Source organism: Furipterus horrens, unplaced genomic scaffold (genome assembly GCF_987537825.1).
Source record: "Furipterus horrens unplaced genomic scaffold, mFurHor1.1.pri manual_scaffold_6, whole genome shotgun sequence".
Classification (NCBI taxonomy): domain Eukaryota; kingdom Metazoa; phylum Chordata; class Mammalia; order Chiroptera; family Furipteridae; genus Furipterus; species Furipterus horrens.
The window spans coordinates 94,724,095-94,733,658 of record NW_028327176.1 but is presented as its reverse complement, the minus strand read 5'-3'; the positions used below and the strand labels follow the sequence as shown (position 1 = coordinate 94,733,658).

The 9,564-nt window shown below is 42.7% G+C and overlaps 1 pseudogene; it reads right to left on the bottom strand.

Moving 5' to 3' along the window:
- Window positions 1-4,364: 4,364 nt before the first annotated feature.
- Window positions 4,365-5,450, bottom strand: LOC150006989 (bromodomain testis-specific protein pseudogene; annotated as a pseudogene).
- Window positions 5,451-9,564: the final 4,114 nt, after the last annotated feature.

Below are 9,564 nucleotides of genomic sequence, written 5' to 3'. Positions count from 1 at the left end.
CGAACCAGCGACACTTGGCTCACAGGCCGATGCTCAATCCACTGAGCCACAGCAGTCAGGCAAAGACTTTTAAATAAATAAATCCTGAGGCCTTGGCCAGGTAGGTCAGTTGGTTAGAGTGTCATCCCAATATACCAAGGTTGTGGATTTGATCCCTCATCAGGACACATATAGGAATCAACCAATCAATGTGTAACTAAGCGGAACAACAAGTCGATGTCTCTCTCTCTCATATCAATCAATCAATCAATCAATCAATCAAGCAATCCTAAACAAATAATCTTTGAAATCCTAGGAGTGAACAAATTCCAGAAAAATATAAAATGCTAAGATTAACACAAGAAAAAGTAGATTGGCTAGACTGAAATAGATTGATAAATATTAAAGCAATAGAAATGTTAGATAAAGACCCAGCCTCACAGAAATTTCACGACTCAGATTGTTACCAAACAGCAAGTTGGGGTCCCGCTGCCCTCTGCCACCCTCTAGGCAAAACTCCATAGGCGAAGGTTTGGTGATAAAGGAAAGGAGTATTTATTCAAAAGCAGTCACTTAAGCCTATCAAGTCACAGCTTTACTTAAGCCCGTCAATCAAGGCTAAACTCTAACACCTGGGTTCTCCTAGCTTTTCCCCTGTTAGTTTCTATAAGGTTATCTTACAAACTAAAACAACATAATACACAAAAGTTACACAATTCTGGAGGAATGGCAGGCTTCTGCCTCAGAGCCTGTTCCCTCTAGAACACCCAAAGAATAAGCCTGCCACCCTCTGCATGGCCAGCCCAAACCTAGGCTGTGCTGGGGTTTCTTCCCATACAAAATACCATCTGTTGGGAAATGCAGACAGCTGCAGCAAGATCATCCAGGCCTCAAGGAAGAAGAGCCTGAGAGCCAGAGCCAGAGCCAGAGCCTGAGATAGAGACCCAAGCTCAGGAGCCAGAAAAAGCTTGTGAGCCAAGGGCCAGCCCTCTTTTTATTTCCACTGGCTCTGAAGGCATTCAGCTTCTCAGCCAGTCCTGTCCTAGACTCCCTCCATTGTCTCACAAACTCCTCCTATGGCCACTCTTACTTCTCCCCAGTGAGTTTAATAAGATCGCTCTGTATCAAGATGGCTTTGTGAGTATCACCAATCTTTTAAGAAGCATCTGATTCTTATTTATTTATTTTTAATTAGGCCATAAATGCTTTATCAGATGAAGTTACAAATGCCAATTATTGTACAATTTAAAATACTAAATGCAACAAGAGTTTTTCCAGCATTGTGTTATGCCTAAAGTCAGATACAAGGAAATAATGTTATTATCAGAGCCCTAAATTACACTTTTTCTGGTATGACAAATTCCAACCAAAATTAAAAGTTTTGTTTAATCTGACAAAAATGTTTACCGCTATTTTCACTAGAAATGTAAAAACAATCCTGAAACACCAATTCAAAAGAACCTATGCACCCCTATGTTCATAGCAGTGCTATTTACAACAGCCAAGTACCAGAAACAACCAAAGTGCCCATCAGTGGATGAGTGGATCAAAAAACTGTGGTACATTTATACGATGGAATACTACACAGCAGAAAGAGAGAGGGAACTCTTACCTTTTGTGATAATGTGGGTGGAACTGGAGAGTATTGTGCTTAGTGAAACAAGCCAGGCGGTGAAAGACAAGTACCATATGAGCTCACCTAGTACAGGAACCTAATGAACAAAACAAACAAATGAGCAAAACAGAACCAGAGGCATGGAAACAAGGGACAGACTGACAGTGACCAGAGGGGAGGGGGGAGAGGGAGAAGGAGGGAAAGAAGGGGAAGAGGCTAGTCAAGGAACTAGTATAAATAACCCATGGACATGAACAATAGGGCAGATATTGACTGTGGGAGGGGGTGGCGGGACAGGGGAGAGCAGTGGGGGAAAAATGGGACAACTGTAAATAGAACAAGAATTTAAAAAAAAAAGGAATGTAAAAATGAAATCCAGCAATCAGCACCACATAAATGCAAAATAAACAGAACCAAAAATGATAACAGAATGTAGTGCAAGCCAGCAGACCCTCACTATCAGACTGAAACAAGAGGGATATTCTTACAAATGGTTAAGAATACCTGATGTGACAATATGCTGTGTGGGATTTTTTTTTAAAGAGAAGTGGATTTCAGGAAAAACAAACATTTCATTTAAAACAAAGCAAAATTTCCCCTAGCTGGTGTGGCTTGGTTGGTTGGAGCATTGTCCCATGTATCAAAAAGTTATGGGTTCGATTCCTGGTCAAGGCACATACCTAGGTTGCAGGTTTGATCCCCAGTCAAAGCACATACGGGAGGCAGCAGATTCGTGCTTCTCTCTCACATTGAAGTTTCTCTCTCTCTTTCTCTCTCTCTCTCCCTTCCTCTTTCTCTAAAAGCAATGAAAAAATGTGCTTGGGTGAGGGTAAAAATAAAGTATAATAAAGCAAAATTTTTGGCACAGAAGTGTTCTATATTCTGAATTTGCCTGTTGGTGAACAAGGATGGAATGCCACTGCCAAGCTCAGGCCCGTGGGACAGATATTAGTGGTCAGCTATATAATCATCTCTGAAAGAGCATGAGGAAAACAAGTGTGTTAAGTTTGATACAGTTGACAATAAACTCTACAAGGTAATATGGTACTTTTACTGAGAGTCTGAATTTAAAATACAATTTTCTATAAATGGAAGAGAATATTCTATAGTGAATAAAATATAGAAGTGAAAAAAAATCTGCTTTGCACCGTTTCTAGGGTGACTGGTTTCTTAATCCAAAATGATTATTTGATTGAGAATAGACTGTCACAACAGAACGTGCTGTGCAACATTAGCGTGATCTGCTATTAATGGAGAGTAAAGTGAAAGATGTCCTCAAATAATCTTTTATCTTATAAAAAGATCAGCATTTTATTATTTGATATTTTATGGTATTAAGATCTGACCTGGTAGTATATACTAAGAGGCTATCCCACCTTTAGTAAAATTATTTTCAACATTACAAGCCTGTATGTCACACATGTATAACATGAAGTTTCATTTTATGCAGTGTCTCTTAAGGAAAATAGTGAGAGCATCAATGCGCAATTAAATAATAAGAGTGGCATCCAAGCCAAACACTTCCTCAAAATATGTCTCAATATGACAAGAAGAAAAATTTCCCACAACCAGAGGTGCACTGAAGGGGACTGCGATCCTGTCTCTGTTTGAAGAACTCGAACCATGACTACTACTCCAGGCTCTGATGAGCTGCTGCTGCCTTCATCAGTTGGAGACCACACCCAACAACAGCCTTGGATGATGGCATGTCCGCAGGTTTGGTTTGATGTTTTTGAAATTTAACTGATTATTACATCTGGTAAGCACTTTCCCAGCTTCTGTTTTCATCTGTGAATGAAGTTCTTCTTTGGACTTTATTATTTTCTTCCCACGAGGTTTGAGTGGTCTTTTTCTTAGACATGCAGCAACGTACATTCTATTTCTCTGAGTTGTTGCTTTCAGCTTTTCAGAGTCTTATCTCTGTTTCATCGGGGTTGGAATTTCTCAGTGAAGGCTCTCTGGATTGTATTATATGAATGACTGTCCCAAGTTTATCTTCAGGGATTTCTTTATATCCAAACTTAACTGCCTTTTCTCACGGAAGTTCATCAGTTTAGCGTTATTTTCATCCTCAGATTAAAGAGCCAGCGCTGCTTGTTTCCTCTCCTTTGACGGATTTCCTTTTGGACTTTTCCTTTAATTTAATTTGCTTCGAATTTTTCTTGGATTTTCATCTCTGTTATTAACCTTTTCTTTTTTCTTTTCCCTTTTAGACTTCTCTGTGGGCAACCACTCCTCGTGGTTTAGGGAATTGTAGCCCTGGCCTGAGCATGACTGCCGACGGCACTCCAGCTGTGCTTGTCTTTAAGCCTCAACATAAGGCTGCGTGCGGGACATGACTGATAACTGCTCAGAGGGTTGCCATGGGAATTGGATCGTAGGATGCTCATTATGCTTTAGAACTTGCTCTGCTTTCTTTATCAGCAATGTAACATAAACAATCTCTAGCAAGAAGTATATGAAACATTGCACCTGGTCAAGATGTTTTATAGACCCTGACACTGACCGATCACTGTGACCCTTGAATTGTTATATGTAATCTGTTACTGCCAAAAGCCTAAATGCTATTGATGATTTATGAATTTTGACCTTGTATCTCTCGTATGTATCCTCCTCAATAAAATACACGAGGGATGAAGGTTTAGCTGCTGTTCTCCACTAGGGAGAGCAGTCGCCTTCCTTCCCCCAGACATAATGAAATGTCCTGGGTGAAAGTTTGTTCCGCCGTGGTCACGAAGCCTCTGCTGGACAGAGCAACTTCCAACCGAGCCTAGGGTGTGTGCGGCACCTCTGCCATACTTCTCATTCTTTTTCTTTTGCTTATGGAAAGTACTTGAGACAGAACCTACAGTTGTTGATGAACAGCTTTATGCTGCTCCTGAAGCTTTGCAACACGCTGAACTATTTCATCTTCAGAATCGCCAGAAGTTATCTTCGGAGGAAGCTTCATGCTGCTTTCTCTACCAAGGATTTCTGTGCTGCTTTGATGTCACATACAGACATATTCTCAACAGGTCCATCTGGGATCTTTGCAAAATGCATTTCAAATCATCCTGGAGCATTCTTGCCATTGTCACTACTTCATGATCTGAAGGTCTGTATTTGTAGCACTTCATGAACATTAATCTAACATCTGCAGCAAATTCGTATGCATCTTTATGATCTTGGTTGTCCATTTTTCTCTTGATAATTTCAAGATCCATTGGACTTTTCATAAGGTCATAGCAGTTATGGATTCCCAATGCATTAACATCAAGAGGATTATAAAAGGGCCATGCATAGGAAAAGTGATTCTTTGCAAGGATTTCCTTAAGAATCTCACTACAGTGTCTTTCTTAACTGTTTAGTTACTTCAGCACTTGTTACAACTTAATATTGTTGCTGAGAATGCAGCAAAACATTTTTCAGCACAGTTTCATTTATAGGTGGCATTTTCATTGTTTTTTTTTTTTTTTTTTTTTCTTTTCTGTAAGTGCTGTGGAAGATTCACCCATTGCTTTAACTACTGAATTGTAGGAGTTGTGCCTGCTTCCCTCTTTATACCCCTTGTAACCTGGGCCACTGTTGGTGAGGAAGCCTTGGATGGAGCACCTTGTGCTATATTTAAAGGAGAAATGGATGTTTCAGGGATTACAGAGGGCCTCACTTGCTGCTTGAATACTTTTTCTGATGCTGTAGGAGACTGTTTTTCTTAAACAGAAGGAACTGCTACATTCTATTGAGTGCCTTTCTTTAAAAAAAAATTAAGTAATTAATTTCTTTATTGTTGACACTACTACAAATGTCCCCTATTTCCCTGCTTCTACCCAGCCCTCTCCCACTTCCTGCCCTTCATGACATTGATGTCTGTGTCCATGGGCTATGCATATATGCATATATGTTCTTCGGCTAATCTTTTCCAGTCTCCCACCTCCCTTCTGAGATCTGTCAGTCTGTTCCATGTATCCATGCTCCTGGTTTTATTTTGTTCATCAGTTTATTTTGTTCATTAGATTCCACATATAAGTGAGATCATATGGTATTTGTCCTTCTCTGATTGGCTTATTTCACTTAACATAATATTCTCCAGATCCACCTATGCTGTCACAAAGATAAGAGTTCCTTCTTTTATATAATAGTACTCCACTGTGTGAACATACCACAGCTTTTTTATTCACTACTATACTGATGAGCACTTGGGCTGTTTCCAGACCTCGGTTATTGTATATAATGCTGCTACGAACATAGGGGTGCATATATTTTTTGGTGCCTTTCTTTATTCTTTCCTTAGCACCCACAACTTGCTCTTCTTGTGGCATCTGCAATAGTTCTGTTTAAACAACTTCTCTAGAGCTTGTGCCATAAGAGCAATGTCATTTCCAGGCTTGTTGTATAAATGATAATTTGGAACATTGTATTGAAGTCTTCCATACATTCTGAAGCCTGCACATAATATTTAAGTTCTAAGTGCTTCTTAATTTTACTTAAATACATTGGGCTTTTTATAATGGTATAAAAATCAGGCAACTTTAGTTTCACAGAAGCCACATATTGCTGCAAGGCCAGGGAAAACTATGCTTTCATAAAGCCTTTAAGACAACTCTTTGTAGGTACTGCAGTTGATTTGTCAGTCGCCATTTTTCTTAGTATTTATACGCTGTGCTGGTGCAGTGTTAACAACAGCTGTTTGTCTACTTAGCAGAAACATTCTTAATTGCTTCAACCAACTGAGCCATGCTGCCAAGCACAAGGAAGGACTGCTTGAACAGTTTCAAAAGCACAAATCATAGACAAAAAATAATTGATCTGATTACTTCAAGACTGAAGGATTCTATTCAATGAACAACAATATGGGAAAGTTAGTAATCAGATGAGAGGCTGGAAAAAATGAACTGAAAATGTCTAAAACTATCATGGCAACACAATATGTAATATACAAGTAGCTATGCTAACCAACAGCAGAGACAGGTGTCCTAGTAGAAATGGGTAAAGTATGTGAAAGGTTGTTTACAGAAGAGGAAATCCAAAAGGCATCCAAGTGATGTTCACACTTGCTAGCAATCAAAGAAACGTCCATTAAAACAACCATGAAGTACCATTTTCCACCTTTTCAAGCAGCAAAATGAGGACACTGTGAAATGCTTGGTGTCCCTAGGGATGGGCACATAGGAACCCCGATGCGAGTGTAGACAGGCACAATCATGCCTCCCTCCCTGACAGCCCACAGATGAGAGGAGAAGCCTCTTAGAATTCCCAAAGCATTTTAGGGACCATCCAAGATATCACAGGGGAGAAATGAGGTCCAGAGGTTACACGGGGCTGGCTGGTCCAAAACTGTCACCCTGCCACTTAGAAACAGAGACAAGGCAGAGACCCAGGCTCTTGACTGCTGGGAACTGAGAGTCCTCCCCAGGGCCCTCTATGTGGCTCCCACACCTGGTCTTCCTAGCTCTGATTCTGGAGCCTTCTCTCACTTCCACCCCCAAAAGTCTGCCTTTCTTTTCTGCTGATGGTACAGCCTGACAGCACTGTCCTTTCTGAGTGGGCAGGTTCCTTCTTATCCCTCTGGCTCTACCCCCTCCCCACCCACCCACTGAGCTCTGATCCCTGTGGCTGCCCGGAGCCAGCCTTTTCCTCCATTCAAGATTCCTGGGTTCCCTATGACCAGGTCTTCTCACAGGCCCAGAGAGTCCCCTTCTCTTGTGTGCATTGCCCCTGCACAGTCCGTTCAGTGTGACCCTTATACATACAAACAAGCTCCAACCATGAGGGACCTGACTTGGGGACACAGTAGGAGGAGCTGATATCCCAGCCCATGTCCACCCTCCCTCTCTCCTCTCTTCAGGAGATCAAGTTTCCATTTGTCCTCTGGTTAGGCTGCTCCCAGAATCCTGGTGGCTGTGCTGTGTGGACTATTCGTGGCCAAGGACCTGGTGCTGTCAGTCCTGCCCGTCCCCCTGAGTTTCAGGTGCTGGATGCAGGGTGAATGGGCTGGGTTGCACTGTGGGGTGAAGGCAACAGAGTTGGCGACAGCTTTCTCTAGAAAGAGGGAACCAGAGAACCCAGAGGTGGGAAAATCTATAACTGAGTCTAATCTAAGTATTAATTAATTTCTCACAATTTCTGCCTCTCTCTCAGATGTTATCTGCTCCCATTTAAAAGAAATGGACCTTAGAGACAGATGCATTCCGAGAGCCCCCATCGCAGACTCTGCCTCATTCTCCGTCCTAAGAGGAGGAAGGGCAGGAGGAGAAAGCAGAGAGCTGAGGAGAAGGTTTAGGGGACAGGAAGGGGCATGGCTGGAAGTAGGTGAAAAGGAGATGAGAGGGGGACATGGTAGGAGGAAGGGCAGGGAAAGAGGATGGGGAAGGATTCACTTCAATTTGTTAATTTCCTCCTCTTCCTCGCTCTCAGGGGCAAAAGGTCATGGTGTGGACAGCAGTGACAGAGGTTTCTGCGCCCTCCCAGCCTGGGTCCCAGGGCCCTTGGGTGCATTTAGCCTCATCTGCGGATCCAGGATGAATCTTTCTTCTCCGCCTCCTGTGCCCCAGTAGGGGAGCCGCCCTGACTGCTGAGCAGCACAGCCTTGCGCAGGGAGGCCAGCGCCCAGCCTGCAGCAGCTCCCGAGTTCACCTGTGGTGACTCTGCACCCGGGTCCTGAGTACCCCTCTGAGATCGGCTTCTCCAGCCCTGACCTTCCCGCGAACGGACCACCCGCAGAAGGCTGATCTGCATCTGGGTCAGCCAGAGGTGGATTTACAGCAGGCACACCGGGCGCGTGCCCTGGACCCCGACTTCGGAAGGGCCCTGCAAAACCCCAACTTTACACTTTTTTCTAATGACACCAAGTTTGGTTTCAGTACTACGCTGCATAACATGTTAACATGTATTTTTATTTTCCCTGTCTCTCTTCTTTTTAAGGGGCCCAATATTTTCTTCTGCGCCCAGGGCCTCAACCGACCTTACTCCGCCTCTGGGGTCAACACTTCCATTCTGTGGTCCAAAGGCATGCTCAGCCCATTCCCACTCCCACGCCCGTGCTCCTCTCTGGAGAGTTTCATGGTCTCTCACCCCCACCGCAGTGGAACACCACGATTCCTCATGTTCTGTTTCTTGCCTCTGCACTACCTAAGAGTTCCTGTGTATTTTCTCTTGTGCCCAAATCCAAGCCCTTGAACTGAAATGTGTAGGGGAAACTGAGCAAGATGGCAGATGAATCCTACCGGCCTTCATCTCCTCCCACCCCACTCATCTTAAAATGAGAAAGAAACGACTTAAAAACAAATACTAAAATTGAAAATAAGAGCGGCTGTAACCAGCAGACCAGAAACTGAGGAATTCCTAGAAATTAGGGGAAAAAATCAGATGTAATTAAGACATTGAGAACAGATGTATTGTAGAATTGAATACCTGAAACCTATATTTTATTAACCAATGTCACCCCAATAAATTCAATAATAAATAAATAAAAGAACAGATGACTCAGCAGCTCAAAACAATTATCCCCAATTGCTTCATCGATAAAGAATACGGAACAACCAGATCAGTTGTGCTTGTTGCTCCGCATGAGAAGAAATTCATAGCCTAAAAGAGAAAAGCAAGTTGAACAAACAGAATAATTGACCACTAGTGAAAGATAAATGCTTTAGGGGATAGAAGAGGATGTCACCTCCATAAACAAGATAAGACCAGAGTCATATTCAGAATGTTTAACGTCCTGTAAGTCCTGGGCATTGACCTCTCAGAATCTGTGTCCACCATGAACCACTGACATGCGGTCCCAGTGCAGACCGGCTGAACACCAGCCAGGAAAAAGGTCACCATACAGAAAGCACAGAGTTTTCAGCACACCATTTCCTTTTCCTTTCAGCTCATATCACATGACCATCACCTGACTGTGTGAGGCACTACTTTGGCTTCATTTCTTCAATTTATATTTTTATCCACATCCCCCTTCCCATTTGCCTATGGCTCTGAGGCAACCACTCTAA